This window comes from Bos javanicus, chromosome 6 (genome assembly GCF_032452875.1).
Source record: "Bos javanicus breed banteng chromosome 6, ARS-OSU_banteng_1.0, whole genome shotgun sequence".
Taxonomy (NCBI): domain Eukaryota; kingdom Metazoa; phylum Chordata; class Mammalia; order Artiodactyla; family Bovidae; genus Bos; species Bos javanicus.
The window spans coordinates 64122312-64148599 of NC_083873.1; the positions used below are offsets into that span (position 1 = coordinate 64122312).

At 36.8% G+C, this 26288-nt stretch overlaps 1 long non-coding RNA gene across 1 annotated transcript in view; it reads right to left on the minus strand.

Moving 5' to 3' along the window:
* Nucleotides 1-7381: 7381 nt before the first annotated feature.
* LOC133250098 (uncharacterized) overlaps nt 7382-26288 on the minus strand; it is a 214372-nt gene continuing 195465 nt past the window's right edge. Inside the window, exon 6 of the long non-coding RNA XR_009737228.1 lies at nt 7382-7701. This is a non-coding gene — a long non-coding RNA (uncharacterized LOC133250098). The remainder of the gene's footprint in view (nt 7702-26288) is intronic.

Consider the following 26288-nt stretch of genomic DNA (forward strand, 5'->3'; position numbering starts at 1 on the left):
TTGCATTGCAGACAGATTCTTTACCATCTGAGCTACCAGGGAAGCCCTTTCCCACATTGACAGTAGATTATTCTATGGAAAAGAGAGCTTTGCACCTTTTCATTTTAAGTAGGGATAACATCCCGAGGGACAATCCAGTGTTAAAGCTAGACATAGGCTGATAAAGGTGGAATTTATTAACCTGAAAGATGGAAGAGTTTTAGAAATCAGGTCAATTCTGGATCAGAATTCTTTCCAACTAGTCCACACTGATGCTCAGAGTGGTTTTTTTTTTTTTTTTTTTTAACTATATAGAGTCAGCAACCAGGGCTTTCTTTACATGATGAAACACAATGGAACCTCCACACCTTTCTAGGGCAAGAGTCATCATGTCTGTTTATATGATGTCCAAAAGACCACAGTCCTAAGATGTCAAACATAGCCTACAGGGAAAATTTGTATTCAGGAAGGCACCTCTAGGCAAGAAGCAAACCTGCTATTTTGGGCAACAGGTGAAATCAGAATAAAAGACCTGAAATGATTATGAGTTTATATTCTCCAAACGAGATATAGCTGATGCCTAGTCTGGACATACCTGATCTGTTGTTCTGCCTCTCTGTCATTATTTTATAGGTTTGCCTTTTAAACAGTGGTAATAGACTGCTATTTGAATCCCTGAATCCCTGAACTATAATATAAACATTTAAAAAAATGGACATTCCCAAGCAAAGCACATTGCACATAACAAATCAAAATGATTTATTGAAATGAATTATATTTGTTATTCACCCAATATTCTTCAAAATTCCTCAGTTCAAAATTTTCACCCCTTCCATACTAAAGTGAAAAAGTAAAAGAAAATCTCTAACACTTTAGATATTTTATTTTTTATTTTTCACAGATAACTTATATGTTTATATAAAATTCTTTTTTTTTTTTGGTGATTCTGACTGCTAATCTTCATGCTAAATTTAGCAAAAAGTTGTCCTGCTATGCATATCTGAGTTGCAGGTGCAGGGTTTCATTGCTTAAGTAAATACAAGGAGATTGGTGAGATCCATGGATTATTGGAAATATATTCACCTTTATGTTGGATTTAAAATATGATGTAATGGCCTTTGATTAAGAATGAAGATTTAGAAAGTCTAAGGTCAGAAGGAATTTAAACTCTTTCAAGCAAAATAATGTTACAGGAATCTAGTTCCATGAATAGCAAATACCTATTTTCATTTGTATTTTTAAGTTTTTTATTTTGATAGCATCATCGCCAAAATTGTGGATGATGCCAGCTGTATTCCCCATTACTGCTGCTGCTGCTAAGTCCCTTCAGTCGTGTCCGACTCTGTGCGACCCCATAGACGGCAGCCCATCAGGCTCCACCGTCCCTGGGATTCTCCAGGCAAGAACACTGGAGCAGGTTGCCATTGCCTTCTCCAATGCATGAAAGTGAAAAGTGAAAGGGAAGTCGCTCAGTCGTGTCCAACTCTTCACAACCCCATGGACTGCAGCCCACCAGGCTCCTCCGTCCATGGGATTTTCTAGGCAAGAGTGCTGGAGTGGGTGCCATTGCCTTCTCCATCCCCATTCTAATTCCTGTTATTTATGAAGGGATTAAAGAAAATAGTGGAGGCGCCTGGATTTAATGAGGACATGTTAAGAAACTTCAAAATGCTTATCACTGTCAAATTTGGATTCCAGCCAGAGTTTGATATTTGGTTTGGAATATATTTTAAGTGAGGCAAACTCTTTCATGAGTAAAAAATCCAGAAATAGCAAAATTAAAACCACCAGCTCAGTAGAACAGTACTTACGGTTTCTTGTGCATATAAGAATAGCTTATGAACTGGGAGCTGTTAAACCAATAGTGAAATGACATGCAGAGATAGATTGTTGTAAGACAGCTTATATAGTGAAAATGCAGAAGCTGATTATTCTTAAAAATGGTTATAGCATTAAGAGTTTTTCTAGTGATAGGGGATTGGTTAAAGAGCGACTTCCCTTTCACTTTTCACCTTCCTGCATTGGAGAAGGAAATGGCAACCCACTCCAGTGTTCTTGCCTGGAGAATCCCAGGGATGGGGGAGCCTGGTGGGCTGCCATCTGTGGGGTCGCACAGAGTCAGACACGACTGAAGCTACTTAGCAGCAGCAGTAGCTGCCTTATGCCAATTTTGGGGAACAGCTTAAGTTTCATTTATGATTTTCAGAGGCATTTACAAGAAGTGGCCCAAATTGTTTTACTTATTTTGCAGAGTAAGATAAACTGAATTTTGCTAACGAGGCTTAAATGGTTTTGTCTGTTCAGGGAATTCTCAGGTTTAATCTCCTTTTTGCAATTTATTTTAACACATGTAATCTTTTTAAAACATAGCAGCACCATTTCATAAGCAACTTGAAGCTAAGAACTTAAATCACCTTTGAGGTTTTCATTTTCCAGTGTCTAGATTAAGAAAGTCATGTGGAGAGAGATTTGGACTTAATCTGTAAGACATTTGGGATATATAAAGATTTTTAAATGTTATTATATTTATTTGAGCGATGGTAGTATACTATTATATTTTACCTTTAGATTGATGTCAGTTTTAATGTAGAGAATATATTAGAAGAGGGATAAGACCAGAGACAGAGAAACTTGATAGGAGAAGGTTATGTGAGAAATGTTAAGGACTTTTACTAGGGTAGTGGTATTAAGAAGGATATAAAGAAAAATAGCATGTTTTAATAGATGTAAAGATGGTAGGCAGACACTAATTTTGACTGGATGTGGGATGTAACCATGAGAACTACTCAAAGGACCGAATGTTATACATTGTTAGTTGACACTTAATGGAGTACCTAGGGTATAGAAAGTTTTAGAATGTTTTAGAAGTGTTATTAAACTAGTAATCTATATTAATACTTGTAATAGTGGTGATGATGAATAGAGGTTCATTTTCATGAAGTGCATACTAAAGATAATATTGTAGACTTAAACAATATTCATAACCTCAAAACTGAGTTATGTTTTATTCAATGGGAATTTTTAGACTTCAAGCCCAGGAAGCAGCTTCTCAAGTAACCCTGAGGGAACTGCTCCAAGGTGGTTAGGAGCGGACCTTGGTTATATAGAAGTTTTGCAACAAAGGGCAGGTAGTTGAATCATGGAAAGATGATTGTTAGTTAAAGAAAACTAGATATTCCAAGTGAAAGAATTTATTGCTCTTCTGTGTGTGGGAAGATGCAAAAGTCTTGGTTCACTGAAAGCCTTCCTTTGATATGGACCTCAGCTCTGTGGGGCCAGTATTCCTTTCAAATCCTGAGTTCCCTTTGGACACACCATAGGGAGTGGCTGTAGTTTGATGGCTGCTAGATGGCAGGTATTCTTTCCTTCCTGAATTTGCTCAGGGCTCACCAGCTCACTGTCAGTGGTAGCTGCATGACTACATGCTGCATGGTAGCTGCATGACTGATGACTACAATCCTTTGTTTACTGATAAGGCAGAAAATAATTCAATTTCTCAGTATCGAGGATGTAGGTATTAAAATATGTTGAATCAGTATATCAACAAAGCCAAGGTGGGAAGAATTTCAATAAGAAAGATGTAGAAAATGTCAGTAGCCATAAAGGATTTATTAAGAATATATGTTGCAAATTATCCATTGCAACTGATAGCAAGGTTATCAGAGACCATGGTGAGAAGAGTTGCTATGGAGGCCTGGGGACAGAAGCCAGGAGCAGTTACCTGAAGCATGTCTTAGGACCTAAACAATTACTTTTGTTCCACTGTTGTCATTGGAGGCACTCCTGTGGCTACCAACCCTTAATATCCTTATAGGACAGCTGCCTAAGCACCAGCTAAGAATTTGTGATAATTTTCACAGGAGTCTAAGGTCTTGGGCTAATAATTCAGCTCACTTAATTGATTCTGTGCTTGGTATTCCCAATTGGATCAGAGAGATAGCACTGGAAGTCTGCATCTCTCAACCCTTTAATCAACAATCTGTATTTGACACACTCTTTTGATATCTCCTGTAGTGTGTGACTAATTACTGCTTGGTGCCTCCAGGCACTGAGAGACCCACCAGGGACTCCCTCTGTATATTTTAGCACAAACAGAAATTTGCACATATTAGCTTGCACAATCAGTTTTAGAAGCTTAACAGCTTTAGGCATTTCCATCTCAAGCATAAAGGCTGCATCTTGTGACAGTTTTAAATGGTGCATAAGGATGTTGAATGATAGGTGTGAACCATTTCCAAAAAGCCAGAGCTGTAAACAGAAGCGCAGAGAGAGGGTGGTAACTAGAAGGACACACAAGAATAAGATAATTCTCTTTTCAACACAAGTAAGACTTGAGTACACTCTTAATGTTTTTGACACATTAATTAGAAACTTGACTACATTTTCAATATCAGGGAATTATAAATAACACATTAACTTGAAATGATCTTGTCATTTAGCTTTTCTCTTTGCTTTATTTGTATAACAAAAGAAGATTTACAGAAAGGACTTTTATGCTACTTTTATTTCTTTATTTCTAAAATTCTGACTTAACAGGTCAGCTTTTATGCAGAACAGAATCCATATAATTTTGCCAATTTAAGAAATTAACAATTATAACATTTGTATGTTTGATAATGTAAATAAGACTGTTCCCTTAACATATATAGAATGCATTAAATAAAGCTGTTATTTTCCCCTCCCCAGCCGATTTCTCTCGAGATAAAAATTAGGGCAAGAATTATGACTCAAGAGTTATGATTACTAAATTATTGCTGGCTTTTTAATTAATGACAGTGTTCCTAGGTTCATGTACTTGTGGGAATGATTAGAAAAATTGTAAACAATAGCTTTTTAATATGTTATTAATTGACTTCAAGTTTTTGAAGGTTTCACAAAGATATTTACGAAACTAGTTTGGAGGTGCTTAGGACAGAAATGTCAGTTAATAATCTGAAAGTATTTAAAAACGTTATCAGAGTGTTGACTTAAAAATTAGTCACAACCTGTAAGCAGACTGAAAGCAGAGAGTGTTTTGTTTGGTGTTTTATTTGAAATATTAGAACTTCAAGCCTGGGAGAAAGCATATCAAGTAGCCCCAAAAGACTGCTCCAAGGAAGTGGGAAAGGAGTAGGGATATATAGAAGTTCATAACAAAAAGGGCAGACCAATCTGAACATCAAAGATTATGGTTAGGTATTAAGTAATTTAGCTTTCTTCCCTGCATGGGAAGATGTTAAGAGTCTGGGATTATTGAAGTCATTCCTTTCACATGCATTTCAGCTATCTGGGGCCAGCATCCTGCATTTTTACTGAGGTATTCTCTTTCTTGAATTCCTTTTGTTTTTCCCATTTGTTTAGTTAAGTAGATAGAACTTAAGAGTAGTTGTTGCCTTTTACTTGATATATTTTCCACATAGGACGTAACTGCACATAGTTCCTGGTAGATAAAGGCAAAGTCTTGCTACACCACAGGCCTTTTATAATCAAGCTCACATATGTTCAGGAACAATTAAGACTATCTCTAAATATGTTTCCATTTAAAAGATTACATAATTAGTTTGTGAAAATTCCTACATAATCTGTATCAGCTGAGATACATCTTTATTCTGGAAAACTTAAGTGTCCAAGGTGTCCCTGAAGGATGGTATTTCAGTCTTCTAGGCCAGTTTCTCAGCAAGCCTGTTTTCTCACATGATTATGTGTAACACATGCGCCTGTACTTACACATGCACACACTATTGATTTGTCTGTCTCTCCTGGTCAAGAAAGATAAAAAGAACAGACTCTTCATTACTACATTAAAATACAGAGATAGAACACTGCCAGTATACATAAAACACTGCAGAGGCCAACTTTGGTATAAATTGATTTTTATTATTTATATTAATGTCTACGAGACATTTTATTTTCCTCACTGTAGAAAAGATTCAGATCTTTGACACTAATATTACATTTCATAAGGTTATATTTTGCTAGTAATGAATTAGATTCAGCATTAAAATCTTTTTATTCAATTTAAAGTACTTTGTGTATTATAATTCAATTGAGTTAATATATATAGTGTTCCTTTTTCAACTCTTATAAGCATTTTTCAGACATTTAGAATACAATGTCCTATGCAGACTAAGGAACTGATTAACATTGCAAATTTCACATTACAATGCTCACTGTAAGGTAATTAAAATAATTTTATTTACCTGCAGACTGACAAAATGTAAAGAATTAAGGCAAATAAGGAAGTGCCATCTCTTTACTTCTAAAGCTAACTCAAGCCCATAGATGCTTCTAGCCCATAGATGCTTCTAGCCCATAGATGCTTCTAGCAAGGTTGGTGTCAACCTTGGGTGACTTAAGTCACATATTTAAAGGCTGAGTTACATAATGAAGAGTGAATAAGACTACCCAAAACAAAGCTACTTATGCTTAGAACAAAAACAACACTGTGGATCTAAAAGGTTTTAAAATCCATAAACTGATGTAATTAAACGAGCCTATTTGTTGTAAACTTAGGTTCAGGATATCCTTGCCCATTTTTTTAAGGAACAATATAAAGAAATGTATCCAGATTTTCTATATAGTTTTGTTCTGCTTGGCTCATCGATTTAATTTCTTGCCTAATAAAAAACAAGCATTATAGCTCTGATACTTACTCTCAAAATGCCTCAAGGGAGGGTATATATGTATTAAAGATATCTATTAAACATTATATAGTATCCTAATGCAAAAATGTTAAATGAACTAAAGGGGTATAACAATGTGAAAAACAAATCAGTATACTTTACTTCTATTTCATCAAGCATTTCAGTATTCCTTACATTTCACCTCTGCATTTTAATTCAAACAATATTATTTTATATCTGTTATACTCCAGATATTTCATGATTCACAATGAAGGAAGACCTGCCCCACCCCAGGTCAGTGACTGGTAGGATGGAAATTTAATTGTATATCATAATGATGGGATAAATTCTGTCACATTATTGTCATAGTGTTGTGTGTGCTAAGTTGCTTCAGTCATGTCTGACTCTTTGGGACTCTATGGACTGAAGCCCACCAGGCTCCTCTGTCTATAGGATTCTCTAAGCAAGAATACTAGAGTGGGTTGCCTATTTTCTTCCATGCAAATAAAAATCAATATGTATACTGACAGGTGGTTAAAGTATTAGTTTAAAAGTTATGAGGAAAACTGACATTGTAGTTATATTCAGAGGCAACATGGAATATAATGATAAACACATGGCTTGGATTTTGTAAAGCTGTACAATTGTAAGGTTGGACAAAATTTTCAAGCTCACAGGCTAGTGAGGAGAACATAAAATAGCCACAGTACAATGTGGTAATGCTATATCCAATCCCACACAAGTAAACAAAGCTCTCAAGGGTGTGAAGAGAGATGTAAGATCAATGTTTTGCTAGTTATTGTTGCTGAAAACCTGGATCTTATTCACTGGTGCCAAATAGAAATGTGGAGACAGAGCTTTGGAGTAGAACAGAGCAACTTTATTACTTTGCAAGGCAAAGGGGCCACGCCAGCCTAAGGTCCTCAAAACTGTGCTCCCCAAAACCCAGAATATAGCAAGTGGTTTTACAGTGTCAGGATGGAAATAAGCTTGTAGATGGGGCTGAAGTAGTCTTGCATTCTTCTTTCCTTCTGGAGACACTGAGATTTTTAGGGCTGGTGTCCAGTGGTTCCAGATCAGGTTCTGGTGTCCTCCAGGGTATGGTTCCATGACCTTCTTTCTGTAATGAAAGATGCCCACAAAGGAAAGGAGGGTTGGGGAATGTTGTCTTGCAGAAGTAAACATCAGGTGCAATGTACAACTTTAACCAGAGGGCAATCACTATCAGAGTGCAATTAAGTAAGAAAGAGAAGGGGGAAAAAATCTATAGGAGACCAGCTGGATGGGTGGAAAGAATAAGAGCTAACATAATAGGGGTGTCTCAACCAGTTTCTGATACAGCGTTATCTCCACCTAATAGGTCTGTCAGAGACTCAAATGAAGGATGTAAAAATAAGTGCATTACATTCAGATTCACATATCTTCTGCCATCAATATTTCCCAAACGAGGCTATCATTTTCCTAGGAATGAAAGTTCAAAATTTGGAGCCTTCTTTGTCTGCCTACTTCTTTATCTATATATACAGTCTTGTACAATCTTAATTTATTTGTATTAATGCTTATTAATGTATGCTATTTTTAATGTATACAAACACAACTATAGTTCATGTTCTCTTGAACAAGTATTCATAGAGTAGTGTGTGTTAGTCGCTTAGTCATGTCAACTCTTTATGACCCCATGGACTCACTGTAGCCTGCCAGGCTCCTCTGTCCATGGGATTCTCCAGGCAAGAAAACTGGAGTGGGAAGCCATTCCCTTCTCTAGGGGATCTTCCTGACCCAGGCATTGAACCCATGTCTCCTGCAGATTCCTAAATTAGTTCACGGAACTTATGCCAGTCCTTTCTTCAGTAAGTTGTATATTTACTTCTAGTTCCTTTACTATTAATAGAGGAAATAAAACAATATGATTGCTTTAGTTTGCTTTACATATTAGAACCCATGGGGCCTGCTTTTTTGTCTTTTTAACTGTGGCATAATAACTCACAGTAAATGTGTACTATAGTTTATACAGGCATTTCTTTATTGGCTATTATTTTTTTTTAACTGTTCCATAACACAATAAAACAATTATCATCTTTGTACATGCCTTCTAGTGTACATTATCACATTTCCCTAGGGTAAGTATCAAGTTTATTTTCTTGGGCTCCAAAATCACTGTGGACAGTGACTACAGTCATAAAATTGAAAGACAGCTGTTCCTTAGAAGAAAAGCTATCACAAACTTAGTGTATTAAAAAGCAGAGACATCACTTTGCTGACAAAAGTCCATACATTCAAAGCTATAGTTTTTCCAGTAGTCATGTGAGAGCTGGACCATAACGAAGGCTGAGCTCCGAAGAATTGATCCTTTCAAACTGTGGTGCTGGAGAAGATTCTCAAAAGTCCCCTGGACAGCAAAATCAAACCAGTCAATCCTAATGAATATTCATTGGAAGGACTGATGCTAAAGCTCCAATACTTTGGCTACCTGATGCAAAGAGCTTCCACTTTGGAAAAGACCTTAATGCTGGGAAAGACTGAAGGCAGGAGAATAAGAGGGCAGAAGAGAACTGATGGTTGGATGCCATCACTGACTCAATGAACGTGAGTTTTAGCAAACTCCGGGAGATGGTAAAGGACAAGAAGCCTGGTGTGCTGTAGTCCATGGGGTCACAAAGAGTCAGACATGACTTAGCAACTGAACAACAACAACAAAGTACTGAGGCTTGGCTTGGCTTTTTAAAAACAGTAGGTAGTGTGAAGCTGCTCTTCAGACAAACAATTCCAGTTTTAAAATCTTCAGTTCAGTTCAGTCACTCAGTCATGTCTGCCTCTTTGCAACCCCATGAATCGCAGCACGCCAGGCCTCCCTGTCCATCACCAACTCCCAGAGTTCACTCAGACTCATGTCCATCCAGTCAGTGATGCCATCCAGCCATCTCATCCTCTGTCGTCCCCTTCTCCTCCTGCCCCCAATCCCTCCCAGCAGCAGAGTCTTTTCCAATGAGTCAACTCTTCACATGAGGTGGCCAAAGTACTGGAGTTTCAGCTTTAGCATCAATCCTTCCAAAGAAATCCCAGGGCTGATCTCCTTCAGAATGGACTGGTTGGATCTCCTTGCAGTCCAAGGGACTCTCAAGAGTCTTCTCCAACACCACAGTTCAAAAGCATCAATTCTTTGGCGCTCAGCCTTCTTCACAGTCCAACTCTCACATCCATACATGACCACAGAAAAAACCATAGCCTTGACTAGATGGACCTTTGTTGGCAAAGAAATGTTTCTGCTTTTGAATATGCTATCTAGGTTGGTCATAACTTTCCTTCCAAGGAGTAAACGTCTTTTAATTTCATGGCTGCAGTCAGCATCTGCAGTGATTTTGGAGCCCCCCAAAATAAACTCTGACACTGTTTCCACTGTTTCCCCATCTATTTCCCATGAAGTGATGGGACTGGAGCCATGATCTTCATTTTCTGAATGCTGAGCTTTAAGCCAACTTTTTCACTCTTCTCTTTCACTTTCATTAAGAGGCTTTTTAGTTCCTCTTCACTTTCTGCCATAAGGGTGGTGTCATCTGCATATCTGAGGTGATTGATATTTCTCCCAGCAATCTTGATTCCAGCTTGTGTTTCTTCCAGTCCAGGGTTTCTCCTGATGTATTCTGCATATAAGTTAAATAACATTCCCTAATACATGATAATGCCAAAATTTTGATTTTTTTCAATCCAATGCATAAAAATTAGTCCCAGTTAGAATAAAAACAACATGTATTATCCAACTAGGAATCTTTAAAAGGAGAAAGAAGGTGCTATTAACAATTTTCCTGGGGTAATAAGCCTAAACAAGGGTGGTTAGGACCAAACTAGTACATACTGTTACCACAGTTAGAACTAAATTTCCAAAATCCCAATCTTATTATTTCAATAACTGTTTAATTCTTTTTCTTTGTAAACAGTATGTATAAAGTCCAGATGTTTCATCTAAAATATATAACTTTTCATGATGTGAATTTATCACCTTTGAATTCTAATCGCCTACTTCATTCTGCTGTTTACTATGAATGACTTAGTTACTGTTGTTCCCAGGTTCTTCCGGCTTGGTTGGGCTCCTGCTGTGTGTCTTCTCTTCCCTGTCTCTTCCCTGTCCCATGTCTTCCTTTCATGTCCAGTGTCAGTGCCCTACATTTCCTCAAAGGTCCAGCTTAATTCTACATCCTTTAAGGAGCTTTTGAAGACTTTCCTATTCAGAATTACTTGCTTATAATGTTGTGCTCTATCTGCTACTACTCTTGCATTTTTATGTCTTCCTCTTCTGCTCTGGGGACAATATACATAGTGATTAAGATAATAGATGCTGGACTGGAATCCTAGGTCTGTAATTTGCATGTTGGGCAAGTTACTTAATGATGCTGTCACAGAATCCTCGTGGTAAAATAGGGATAATACTTCCTAACACCTAAGACCTTCGTAGTGGTTAAATAAGTAATACATGTAAAGTACTTAGAAATAAGCACCTTACTGTACACTTGTAAATAATAAGATTTCTCTTAACTATTGGTTTTCCCTGGAAGTAGGCTATAGCTTTTCTAAAATTCTCTTTAGCTTAGACAAACAAAGGTGCATCTATACCTACTATATCTGAATTATCTCATGGGGCCCCAGAATATGGAGCTGAAAGCTTAACTGGGGAATAGGCTTGGCTCAGGCTGATATATCTGCTACCAAATACTGTGCCCTTAATCTCTGCTTCTTTCCCTCCTCTCTTAAGTGCAAATAATAAAAACACGTACCTTGTAAGTTTGCAGTGATAATTAAAATAAGTTTCTAGCATAGTACATGGCAGTGCTGGTTAAATAAATAATAACTATAGACAATGTACTTTGAACACAGTGACTCTAGGCCCTGAGGTAAAAGATCTCTTTGTTTACTATCATCAACAAGCCAACAAATATATAGGATGTTTAATTATCTACATTAACTAGAATGTAAACTCATCTAAAGGATTCACTGAAATCATTTGTAATGTTATGAAGCAAAATGTAGTGATTTAATAGAAGTTCTTCACATGTTTTCCTCAAAATTAAGTATAATGAGGAAGGAGTTTCCCTCTCAATCATATGAATATTACCAAATATTCACATTCAAAGGAAAGCCTAAATCTGAGTGGCACCCCAGAAGGCTTCTTGAAGTAACTTAAGATTCCCACAGTATTACAAGAGATTTAAGTAAATTGTGCCCCCATTTACTTTTCTGATGTCATATATTTGTGGTATGTGTAGCATTTCTTCAACTTTATATACATAAGAAAGAATGGAATTATGTTTTTGACCCCAAACAGCCTTTCATCATAATGAGAAACAAGTTGCATATCACACTGTCATTAAGTGACAACAATGTTTCTTCATAATAAGGGATAAAATTTGACAATTAGCATAATATCAAAGTTAAGTATTTTTTATGTTTTAAAATGCAACAGCATGATTTTATAATTACCTTCTACTATGGCGATTCATGGGGTCGCAAAGAGTCGGGCACGACTGAGTAACTGAACTGAACTGATGGAGAGTAAAGTTGGTTTTGGTGAATGATTTTCTCAATATTTTTATTTTATATTGGGATTTAGTTGATTAACAATATTGTTAGTTTCAAGTATATAGCAAAGTGATTCAGTTATACATATACATGCTTCTATTATTTTTCAAATTCTCTTCGAATTTAGGTTATTACAAGTATTGAGCACAGTTCCATGTGCTATCCAGTAGGTCTTTGTTGGTTATCTATTTTAAATATAGCACTGTGTACACATCAACCCAAACCTCCTAATCTTAAGTATCATTCAGTTCAGCCATTCAGTCTTCTCTGACTCTTTAGAACCCCATGGACTGCAGCACACCAGTTTTCCCTGTCCATCACCAACTCCTGTGCTAGCTCAAACTCATGTCTATTGAGGAGGTGATTCCATCCAACCATCTTATCCTCTGTTGTCCCCTTTCTTCTCCTGCTTTCAGAATTTCCCAGCATCAGGGTCTTTTCCAATGAGTCAGTGCTTCACATCAGGTGGCGGAAGTATTGGAGCTTCAGCTTCAGCATCAGTACTTCAAATGAATATTCAGGACTGCTTTCCTTTAGGATTGACTGGTAGGATCTCCTCACAGTCCAAGGCACTCTTAAGAGTCTCCTGCAACAACACACTTCAAAAGCATCATTGTTCAGTGCTCAGCTTTCTTTATAGTCCAACTCTCACATCCATACATGACTACTGGAAAAATCACAGATTTTACTAGATGGAGCTTTGTTGGCAAAATAATGTCTCTGCTTTTTAATATGCTGACTATATTGGTCATAGTTTTTCTTTCAAGTAGTAAGTATCTTTTAATTTCATATTTCACAACACATGGAGATTAAACAACAGGTTTCTAAATAACCAGTAAGTTACTGAAGAATCAGGGCAAATTGGAAGTGGTCAAATAGGAGATGGCAAGAGTGAACATCTACATTTTAGGAATCTTTGAACTAAAATGGACTGGAATGGATGAATTTAATTCAGATGGCCATTATATCTACTACTGTGGGCAAGAATCCCTTAGAAGAAATGGAGTGTGGCCATCATAGTCAACCAAAGAGTCCAAAATGTAGTACTTGGATACAATCTCAAAAATGACAGAATGATTTCTGTTCACTTCCAAGGTAAACCATTCAATATCACAGTAATCCAAGTCTATGCCCTAAGCAGTAATGCTGAAGAAGCTGAAGTCGAATGGTTCTATGAAGACCAACAAAACCTTCTAGATGTAACACCCAAAAAAGATGTCCTCTTCATTACAGGGGACTGGAATGCAAAAGTAGGAAGTCAAGAGCTACCTGGAATAACAGGCAAATTTGGCCCTGAAGTGAAAAATGAAGCAGATCAGGGCTAACAAAGTTCTACCAAGAGAATGCACTTGTCATAGCAAACACCCTCTTCTAACAACACAAGAAAAGACTCTACACATGGACATCACCAGATGATCAATACCGATATCAGACTGATTATATTCTTTGGAGCCAAAGATGGAGAAGCTCTATACAGTCAGCTAAAACAAGACTGGGTCCTGACTCAGAACTCCATATTGCCAAATTCAGACTTACATTGAAGAAAGTAGGGAAAACCTCTAGACCATTCAGGTATGTCCTAAATCAAATCCCTTATGATTATCCAGTGGAAATGAAAAATAGATTCAAGGGATTAGATTTGATAGACAGAGTGCCTGAAGAACTCTAGACAGAGGTTAGGAACAATGTGCGAGGGGCAGGGATCAAGAAAAAGAAATGCAAAAAGCTATGATCAGTATATTCTCTTGGCAAAACTCTGTTAGCCTTTCCCTGATTCATTTTATACTCCAAGTCCAAACTTGCCCTTATTCCAGGTCCCTCTTGACTTTCTACTTCTGCATTTCAGTTCCCTATGATGAAAAGGATATCATTTTTTGGTGTTAATTCTAGAAGGTCTTATAGGTCTTCACAAAACCATTCAACTTCAGCTTCTTTGGCTTTAGTGGTTGGGGCATAGACTTGGATTACTCTTTTGTTGGATGGTTTGCCTTGGAAATGAATGGAGATCATTGTCGTTATTGAGATTGCACCCAAGTACTGCCTTTCAGACTCGTGTTGACCATGAGGGCTACTCCATTTCTTCTAAGGGACTGTTGCCCATAATAGTAGATACAATGGTCATCTGAATTTATTTTGCCCACTCCAGTCCATTTTATTTCGCTGACCCCTAAAATGTTGATATTCACTCTTGCCATCTCTTGTTTGACCACTTTCAATTTACCTTGATTCATAGACCTAACATTCCATATTCCTATGTAATATTTTTCTTTACAGCATTGGACTTTACTTTCACCACCAGGCACATTCACAACTGTGTGTTGTTTCCACTTTGGCTCAGCCTCTTCATTCCTTCTGGAGTTATTTCTCCACTCTCCTCCGGGAGCATATTGGACACCTACCAACCTGGGGAGTTCATCTTTCAGTGTCATATTTTTTGCCTTTTCATACTGTTCATGGGGTTCTCAAGGCAAGAATGCTGAAGTGGTTTGTCATTCCCTTCTCCAGTGGACCACGTTTTGTCAGAACTCTCCACTATGACCTGTCCCATCTTGGGTGGCCCTACATGGCATGGCTCATAGTTTCACTGAGTTAGACAAGGTTGTGATCCATGTGATCAGTGTGGTTAGTTTTCTGTGATTCTGGTTTTCATTCTGTTTGCCCTCTGAAGGATGAGGACAAGAGGCTTGTCTATAAGGTGGCGGAGTAGAAAGACGTGTGTTCATCTTTTGCTCTGAGTGTCTGGGAGTCTCCAATGGAGGTGTGGATCAACAGTGGCCTACCACAGGGTCAGAGGCACTGACTACAACAGTCCTTGGAGCTGTGATGTGCTGGCATAAGTCCTTTTGAAGGAGGTCACCATTACTCTCGTTCAAACAAGCTGAAATCCACACAGAGACGAGGTTGAGGCTCATGTCCCCGTGACCCCGAATGGCAGGGATGCTTTTTCTTTCTGGAAAGAGAGCAGAGGATACTTTCACAGGCCAATTAAGTAGGAAGATGGCTCTTCAACTCTTGCCTGAAGCCAATTCACCCTGACTGCTGGGCCCTCACAGGTGGAGACTTCAAAAATATATATATTAAAAAAATATATATATATATTTGCTCTTTGTCTCTTATCTTTACATATTCTAATTATACCTATGTGCATCTATTTACATTGTCCCACAGTCCTTTGATGGTTCTATATATATATATATTTTTTTTTTTTTTTCCGTTTTTCACTCTCCTTTCATTTTGTGTAGTTTCTATTGATGTATCTTAAAGCTCACTGATTCTTTCCTCAGCTGTGTCTAACTGGTGTACCAAAGGCATTTTTCATTTCTGTAATGTTTATGATTTCTATAGTTTTCTTTTAAATTATTTCTTAGAGTTTCTTTCTCTTTGCTTACATTATCCACCTCTTCCTTCATAGTTTCTATTTTTCCTATAGTCTTTAATATTTTAATCATAAATCTTTCACATTTCCTATGTAGTTATTTTTATTTGCAAAACCTGCACCATATCTGAATCTTTCTGTTGTTTGTTTTGTCACTTCAGGCTATGTTTCTCTTGTCTTTAACATGCCATGTAATTTTTTTTGTTGTTTTAATTTGTATACAGTGTATTGGATAACAGGAACTGAGACAAAGATTTTAATGTAGTTGTATGTTACTTTGGCTAGGAGTTGGGCCTGCTTAGTTTCTGATACTTCTGTATGTGTTAGACTTTAAATTCTACTAGTTTCCTTAATTTTTCCTCTTCTCTTGTTTTCAAGCTTTCCTAAGAACTTTTCTGTGTACTGAAGCTCTTTCAATGGTTCTACACAGTTTTTAATCCTGGGGCCCTCTTAGTATGGTGGTAAAGCTGAGGGAAGAGTAAGTATTATAAAATTTTACAATTAAATATCTGTCTTTTAATGAGACGTGCTCTGGATTGTGACATTCACATGTGTCTCTTAGTTTTCCCCATCCAGCATTTTAGGTGAGATAGTTTTTTTTTTTTTTTTTTTTTTTTTTATATATTTTATTTTATTTTTTAACTTTACAATATTATATTGGTTTTGCCATATATCAACATGAATCTGCCACAGGTATACACGTGTTCCCCATCCTGAACCCTCCTCCCTCCTCCCTCCCCATACCAGTTTTGTTATATGTGTGTGTGTTGAGAATAGACCTTTGTGTAGGCTCTGGGTATACTTCACAATAGCTACATTTGCCCTCACTCTTCAGATCTATGAGTAATATTTCTTGACACTTGACTGTAAGAAGTGGGCAGGATTCCTGAAGTTAGTGTCCATGAAAATTTTGGTGATCTCATCCCCTCAAGGTGGTGGAAATCAGGAATTTTTAACTCTCAGGCTAACCCACACTTAGCTTCAATCAATTTGACAAAATTACCGTTCTGTGTTACTTAAAGTTTATAGCTCCAAAACCTTCTGCTTCAGGTAAGCAGTTCTTGGAGGCAACTCTCTGGATTCATCCAAATATCCAGATTTTGGAGTGATAAATGTATCCTGCAGACATGTTTTTCTGATGAGTTTAAGACTAGTCATTGCCTTCCAATTTATTAAGCTCTTTTCTTGTTTCAGGAATGGGAATGACAACTTCAAATTCTTTATATGTTACAGCTAAAATAGGTTGATTGGTATATTTTAATGTGAAAATATTTATATTGTTAAGAATTTTAGTGCCTTGAATTCCTCTATGTGATCCTAATTTACTTGTTTACATGTGGGTATTTTGCACATAATAAATTTTGATTGAATAGAATATATCTAATAATTCAATATGTAATTGAGAGAATTTTATATTTAAAATTTTATTTTTAAAGTGTTTTGGTAGTGTAGAAATTTCTTTGTGAATTGTTCACAATAACATATCATTCATCTCTGAAAATTTTAATACTACGTGTTCAGATCAGATCAGGTCAGATCAGTCGCTGATTTTTATAAATAAGTAAATAATCTGGGATGATCACCACAGAAGCATTAATCACAAATTCATAATAAACAACATATTCGTAAACACTAGTGATGAGAGGTAAAATGCTATTGAGTGATAACCAATGTGATAGCAGAATTAGTTCAAAGATTAAAAAGCTCATATATTTCCTCTAAGATGGGTATTATTTAAATTCCAAATAATAATATGGAATATATTAAAATATTATGTTCTTATTAATATAATCAAGTGCTTTCATTAAAGAGCTTTGCAAAATAGTTGTGTACTATCTCATAAACAGAATTGGGTCTTATTATTCTTTCCATTTAAAAAGAACTAAAGGATGGACAAGATCAAGACAGCAGAGGAGTAGGACATGGAGCTCATCTCCTCCCAAAAATACATCAAAAATAGAGCTACAGGTTGTACAAGGCAGAGCCAAGATGGCAGAAAGGTAAGACATGCAGTTCATGTCTCCCCACAACTAGGTTACTTACCAGACACTGGTGGGGGACATCTGATAACCAGGCAGATGGCAGAAATTCCAGCAACCAGGTAGGATGTCAGGGGAGCAAGGAGAAGAGGGAAAGTGGAAGCCAGACAGGACCAGCACACATGAGGGGCAGCTGAGGGAGGGGAGTGGTTCTCCCACCCAGAGAGGTACATTTGTCTCTGGGGGATCTGCATAGGGAAGGAGGCACCCTCATGGGTTGGAGGGCCACCCTTGGAGTTCGTTTCCCCTTATACACTTGGCCCAGGGAGCTATCTAAGGCTCCCCTGTCCTCCAGCACCCCTCTGCCTGAGTTGGTACAAGGGCCATGGAAGGGAAGGGGAGGAGGAAAATCTAGGCCAGCTGGGGGGACCTTTACTGGGTTGGAGGGTCAGAGGAAGCGCCTGCAGTTCTCTGGCCCACTCAGCCCCAAGCAGCCTCCAGAGGCCCCAGGCCTAGTCCTTCACATTTTCCAGGGCCCTCTCCACCTGTGGAGGTCCTGTGGACATAACAGAGGCTCCCTCTGGGATTAGAAGATCAGGGTAACTTGCCTGGTCTTCCCCGTCCACATGGCCCGGGGCACCTCCTGGGGCCCCAGGCTTGATCCTCCACATCCTGAGGCCAGAGGCACTTCAGATCCCCCTCCCAGGGTCTTTTCTTGGCATAGGTTCTGAATCTACATCCCACTCCCCCATAGCCAAGGTTTTTTCTGTTTTATTTTTTTCTTGTCCTTTGTTATTGGAGTTAGGTTTTACCCTCCAGTGGTTGTTTCATATATATTCTGATATTTTTTCCTAATATACCTGTTAGCTTTTACAATTTATTTTTTATTATGTTATTGTTCTGTCTACCCCCCTCTTTTTATTTTATTTTTTTTTCTGTACCTGGTGGCTTCCAGGGTCTGTTTATGGGATGGAGATTGGGCCTGAGCTTCTGTGGTGGGAACTCCTTGGACTTGTTAGTCCAAGTCTGAACTGCTGGACTAATGGAGAATGTCAGGCCCCAGGGAATATTAATCAGAGTGAGGTATCCCAGAAGTCCACATCTCAATACCAAGACCTGGCTCTGCCCAGCTTACTGCAAACTCCACTGCTGGAAACCTCAGTCAAAACAACTAATAAGACAGGAACACAGTCCCACCCATCAAGAAATGAGACAACAATAAATACGTTACAGATGAATGAGCAAGGCAAACACATACAAGACCAAATAAAAAGGGAATAGGCTTCAGGATGGGGAACACATGTATACTAATTAAATAATTTTCTATTAAAGAAAAAAAAAAGAAAAAAAAAAAGGGAATAGGCAACCTATCTGAAAAAGAGTTGAGTATAAAGAATGTACTATCATTCTTGACAGAATGATAGTGAAAGATGTTCCAAAATTGTGACAATAGAATGTAGAAAATGTAAGAAACATTTAACAAGAATCAGGAAGAACTAAAGAAAAAACAACACAATAACTAAAATTAAAAATACTCTAGAAGAAATCAATAGCAGAATAATTGAGGCAGAAGAATGGTGAGCTAATAAGTGAGCTGGAAGATAGAATGATGGGAATAACTGCTGAGGGACAGAATAAAGATAAAAGAATGACAAGATTGACTACAGTCTCAGAGCCCTCTGAGACAATATTAAACACACTAACATTTGATTTATAGGATCCCAGAAGAAGGAGCAGAGAAGGCAATGGCACCCCACTCCAGTACTCTTGCCTGGAAAATCCCATGGACGGAGGAGCCTGGTAGGCTGCAATCCATGGGGTCGCTGAGAGTTGGACATGACTCAGTGACTTCACTTTCACTTTTGACTTTCATGCATTGAAGAAGAAGATGGCAACGCACTCCAGTGTTCCTGCCTGGAGAATCCCAGGGACAGCGGAGCCTGGTGGGCTGCCATCTGTGGGGTCATGCGGAGTCAGACACAACTGAAGCGACTTAGCAGCAGCAGAAGGAGAGAAGGGGTCTGAGAAGATTATTTGATGGGATTAAAGTGGAAAACTTCCCTAACATGGGAAAGGAAATAGCCACCCAAGTACAGGAATCACAGAGAGTCCAAGACAGGATAAAACCTAGGAAAAATACACCAGAACACAGATTAACCAAAGTAACAAAAATTAAATACAAAGAAAAATATTAAAAGCAGCAACGAAAAAGCAAAAAATAGTATACAAGGGAATCCCCTATGGCTGTCAGCTAATTTTTTGGCAAAAACTCTGCAGGTCAGAAGGGAGTAGCAGGATATATTTAAAGTGATGGGAGGGAAAAATCTTTACCAAGATTACTCGAGCCAGCAATGATCTCATTCAGATTTGATGGAGAAATCAAAAGCTTTACAGTAAAGAAAAAGCTAAGAGAGCTCAGCACCACAAAAGCAACTGTACAACAAATGCTAAAGGAACTTCTCTAGCCAAGAATCACAAAAGAAGGAAAAGGTCCACAAAAATGAACTCAATTGTAAAGTTAAAAAAAAAAAAGAATAAAAAAAATAAAAAGTAGTATAAAAAAATGAACTCAAAACAATTACGAAAATGGCAATAGGAACATAAACATTGATAATTTTCAGATAATGTGTCTGAAAGTAAAAATGGAATTAATGGAATAACTGAGGCAGAAGAATGGGTAAGTAAGCTGGAAGACAGATTGATGGAAATAAATGCTGAGGAGCAGAATAAAGATAAAATAATGAAAAGATCTCAGACCTCTGAGACAATATTAAACACATCACCAACAAACACTGGGGAGGATGTAGAGAAAAGGGAACCCTCTTGCACAGTTGGTGGAAATGTAAATTGATACAGCCACTATGGAGAACAGTATGGAGGTTCCTTGAAAAACTAAACATAGAAGTACCATATGACCCAGAAATCCCACTACTGGGCATATTCCCCAAGAAAACCATAACTCAGCAAGACACATATACCCCAATGTTCACTGCAGCACTATTTATAATAGGATATGGAAGCAACCTAGATGTCTATCAACAGAGGAATGGATGAAGAAGATGTGGTATATATATACAATGGAATATTACTCAGTGATAAAAAGAAAAAAATTCAGTCAGTTGCAGTGATGTGGATGAACCTAAACCCTGTCATACAAAGCAATGTTAGAGAAAAACCAATATAATATATAAATGCATATATACAGAATCTAGAAAAATGGTACTGGTGAACCTACTTGCAGGGCAAGAAAAGAGATGCAGACGTAGAGAACGTACCTGTGGTCACAACTGGGGGAAGAAATTGGGGGACAAGTAGAGAGAGAATAGCATTGACATATATATATACTATCACGTGTAAAATAGATAGCTGTTGAGAAGCTGCTTACAGCATAGGGAGCTCAGTTTGGTGCTCTGTGATGACGTAGAGGAGTGGAATGGAAGAGTGGGAAGGAGGCACAAGAGGGATGGGATGGGATACACACAGCTGATTTGCTTTGTTGTACAGCAGAAACTAACACAGATTGTAAAACAATTATACTCCAAGAAAAAAAAAAAAATTACTGCCTGAGACAGCTTCAGATCACCTCCAACCAAGTGATCGATCCACAAATATAAAGACTTAATGTATATTATTCTATTTATGTTTTAAGGTTGGGGAAGGGAAGAAGGAGTCTTTAGTTATCTTCTATTGCACCCTCCAAAACTTGATGTAATAAACTATATGGGCAAAGAATCTGAGAAAAAATGGATCTATATATAACCAAATTACTTTGCTGCACACTTGAAACTGATACAACTTTATAAATCAACTACATGCAAATATAAAATAAAAATTTAAAAAAAACCCACAGAGGAAACACCTTGAAACAAATACATAATACAGTAATCTAGGAATTTTTTTTTTTAATCATGATACCTACATTTCACAACCATTAACTTAAATAATTCTTTGGAAATATGGATTCTGTCACTTGGTTTTTAAAAATTGCTTATTTTGTTTTCTAACCAGCTCTGTTCATTCTGAATCACAGGGATGACTGATCATCTTCATTATATAAGAATATAAAGGTGAAACAAGGAAGATGCAAATTGTTCTATCAAAGGCTGTTTAGTTCACTATTGATGTTTTATGCTATACTGTTTAAATGGTTTTATTAAATAAATGAAGGTAATGAAACAAATTTTCCAAAGTACATAAAGTAAAATTTATGTATTTTTTCATATTTGAATTAGGATAAAAATTCTAACAATTTCCCAAAGTTTCATTAAAATGTTTTCCTTTATTGGTGTAGAATCTAAAGTTTATATAGGATAAGTTAATGCTACCTAACAGAAATTTAATATTTATGTAGATAAACCTATTGGTTTATCAACATTGCACACCACAATTGTAGCATTAGCCATCTATAGAATATATTACAAATCTTTTCTTTTTACCAATTCTTGAAGCTTCCATACCATTGATATATTGCAATGATCTCTGAAACTATGATTGCATGTCTTATAGCTTTGGTTAACCTACCACAAATTTACTGACAAGCCTCTGCCAAAGCAAATTTCTGTCACATTTTTTCTCTCCATTCTTTTTCTAATACCTAGTTTAGAATGGACGTTAATAGCATTTTCAATTTTTTTAAAAAAATTAAATGCCTGAAAGTCCTCATCAGGACAGAAATTAGTTTTAGGACTAATAATGCTTTTGATACAAAGTGCTTTCTCCAAAAGGAATTTAATAATATTTGGAGTTTTTGAATGAGTTGCTTTAGGACTTAGGAATTATTTTTGCCAGGATTCTAGGCTTGTAAACAGAATTGAAGAAAAAAATATCTTAAACAGTTCAAAAATTGTGTTTAGATTAACAAACCAAGGTTATTTTCAGATGACTATATTTTGGGTTTTATCATGCTGAGTTTTAATTTTTTTGTTAGCACATTAGATGAATATATCTATAGATCTAAAGTGGTATAACACTGACTATATCTATAAGGAAGAAATCCTTTTTTTTTTTTTTTTTTTCTTTTAAGTGCTTTTCTGAGACTGTTCAGAGAGTTTGGGACTTTTAGAGGCATGAGCCATCCTGTCTCCTTGCCTACAAAAAAACCTTCCTCTGCTTCCAAAAAAAAAAAAAAAAAATCCCTTAGTATTGAATAACTTTTGATATTCTATATGGCTGCTTTTCAACATACAAAAGGTGAGGAAAAATAAATCTCTGGGCTAAAAATTTCCTTTAGAGCCTTAACTATAATCAGAGTGAAATTGCCACCTAGAGTTCAAGACCTAGGGGGATAATTTTCTACCTGTAGAATATTTCCATTCCTTTCAAATTACCAGTAGTACTGTTGACATGCACAAGCATTAGTAAGAGGATGTATGCACTGGAGGGAGATGAGTGGAGTAGAAAATAAATACTCTACTTCTCCTCTAATGTTAATAGTTTTAAATCTATCTCTTTTCTCCTTGCAGTCATCTTTTCTGAATTCTGTCCCATCTTATACCATTTCCAAGTACTTTTTCATGGAAATAAATATGCACATAAAATAGAAGAAAATAAAGTATGTTGAATGAAACATAAAAGACAGTAAAACAGTAGGCCATCATTTAAGCAATTATGTTCAATGAATATATTAGAGCTTAGACTACCCAATTTTAAAACAATATAAAATAGTGCTTTCTTTATATAGAATACATTCAGTGTTGTGTTTGTTTCCAAATAAATTGAAAAAGGAGATAGTTACAAATAGTACATTTTTACAAGCTACATTTAATAGAAGACAATGCTAATTAAGAAAAAACATATATTATGATCATTTAGGCCATGGTAGCTAGTTACCTGGTCAAATACTCATCTTATTGCTGTGAAGGTATTTTGTAGACATTATTTACATTTAAAATTACTGACTTTAAGTAAATCTTTAAAGGCTGCAGCTTATTCAATCAGCTGAAAGACCTGAAAGACCTCAAGAGCAAGACCTAACGTTTCCTGAAGAAAAAGCAATTGTGCCCCAAGTCTGTAATAAAAGTTCTGCCTGAGGTTCTAGCCTGCTGACCTGCCCTACAGATTAAAGTCTTGCTAGCCCCCATAACAGTATGAGCCAATTAATTAAATTTGCACTGGTCATAGCAAACACCCTCTTCCAACAACACTAGAGACAACTCTACACATGGACATCACCAGATGGTCAATACCAAAATCAGATTGACTATATTCTTTGCAGACAAAGGTGGAGAAGCTCTATACAATCAGCAAAAAACAAGACTGGGAGATGACTGTGGCTCTGATCATGAGCTCCTTATTGCAAAATTCAGATTTAAAGTAGGGAAAACCACTAGACCATTCAGGAATGACTTAAATCACTTATCATTATACAGTGGAAGTGACACATAGATTAAAGGGATTAGATTTGACAGACAAAGTGCCTGAAGAACTATGGGTAGAGGTTCATAACACTATACAGGAGGTGGTGACCAAACCCATCTGCAAGAAAGAGAAATGCAACAATGCAAAATGGTTGCCTAAGGAGACTTACAATTAGTTGAGAAGAGAAGTGAAAGGCAAAGGAGAAAGGGAAAGATATACTCATCTGAATGTAGAGTTTCAAAGAATAGCAAGCCTTCTTAAATGAACAATGCAAAGAAATAGAGGAAAAGAACAGAATGGGAAAGACTAGAGATCTCCAAGAAAATAAGAGAATTGCAGAGGAAGGAAAACTCTCAAACGTATCCTACGAGGCTACCAACACCCTGATACCAAAGGCAGACAAAGCTGCCATAAAATAAGAAAAGAAAGAAAGAAAGAAGGAAAGTGAAATCACTCAGTCATGTCCAACTCTTTGCGGCTCCATGGCCTGTAGCCTACCAGGCTCCTCCATAGGATTGGGCAAGAGTACTAGAGTGCATTGCCATTTCCTCTCCAGGGAATCTTCCTGACCCAGGAATCGAACCTGGGTCTCCTGCATTGTAGGCAGATGCTTGACTGTCTGAGCCACCAGGGAAGTCTTTAACCAGAAAACTACATGCCAATATCACTGATGAACATAGATGCAAAAATCCTCAACAGAATTCTAACAAACAGATCCCAACAACATATTAAAAATATCATATGTCATGATCAAGTAGGCTTTATTCCAGGGATGCAGGAATTCAATATTCACAAATCAATGTGATACAAAATATTAACAAATTGAAAGATTAAAAAAACATATTGTTTCAATAGATACAGAGAAAGCCTTTGACAACATTCAACACCCATTTATGATAAAAACTCTCCAGAAAGTAGGCAAAGAAGGAATATACCTCAAGATAATAAAAGCCATATACAACAAATCCACAGTCAACATAATCCTCAATGGCAAAAAACTGAGAGCATTTCCTCTAAAATCAGAACAAGATTTGGGTGCCCACTTTCACCACTACTATTCAACATAGTTTTGAAAGTCCTAGCCACAGGAATCAGAGAAGAAAAATAAAAGGAATCCAGATTGGAAAAGAAGAAGTAAAACTCTGTTTTCAGAGAATGTGATCCTCTACATAGAAAACCCTAAAGATGCCACCAGAAACCTACTAGAACTAATCAATGATTATAGTAAAGTTGCAGGATATAAAGTGAATACACATAAATCCCTTGCATTCCTATACACTAACAATGAAAAATCAGAAAGAGAAATTAAGGAAACAATCCCATTCACCATTGCAATGAAAACAATAAAATACTTAGGAATAAATTTATCTAAAGATATAAAACACCTGTATACATAAAATTATAAAAGACTACAAAAAAATCAAAGATGACAAATAGATGGAGAAATATACCATGTTCTTGGATTGGAAAAATCAATATAGTGAAAATAAGTATACTATCCGAAGCAATCTATAGATTCAATGCATTCCCTATCAAACTACCAATGGTATTCTTCACAGAACTAAAACAAAATAATTTCACAATTTGTATGGAAACATAAAAGACCCCAAATAGCCAAAGCAATTTTGATAAATAATGGAACTGGAGGAATTAACCTTCCTGTCTTCAGTCTATATTACAAAGCTACAGTCATCAAAACACTATGGTACTGGCACAAAGACAGAAATATAGATCAATGGAACAAAATAGAAAGTATGGAGATAAATCCACACACCTATGGGCACCTTATATTTGACAGGAGGCAAAAAATATACAATGGAGCAAAAACAGCCTCTTCAACAAGTGGTGCTGGGAAAACTGTCAACTATGTGTAAAAGAATGAAACTAGAACACTTCCTAACACCATACACAAAAATAAACTCAAAATGGATTAAAAGCCTAAATGTAAGACCAGAAACTATAAAAGTCTTAGAGGAAAACATAGGTAGAACACTCTCTGACACAAATCACAGCAAGATCCTCTGTAACTCACCTCCTAGAGTAATGCAAATAAAAACCAAAGTAAAGAAACAGGACTTATTAAACTGTAAAGCTTTTGCACAATGAAGGAAACTGTAAGTAAGGTGAAAAGACAGTCTTCAGAATGGGAGAAACTAATAGCAAATCAAACAACTGACAAAGAATTAGTCTCCAAAATACACAAGTAGCTCATGCAGCTCAATACCAGATAAGTGAACAACCCTATCAAAAAGTGGGCAGAAGACCTAAACAGACATTTCTCCAAAGAAGACATATGGATGGCTAATAAACACATGAAAAGATGCTCAACATCACTCATTATCAGAAAAATGCAAATCAAAACCACAATGAGGTATCATCTCACACTGGTCAGAATGGCCATCATCAGAATCTACAAACAATAAA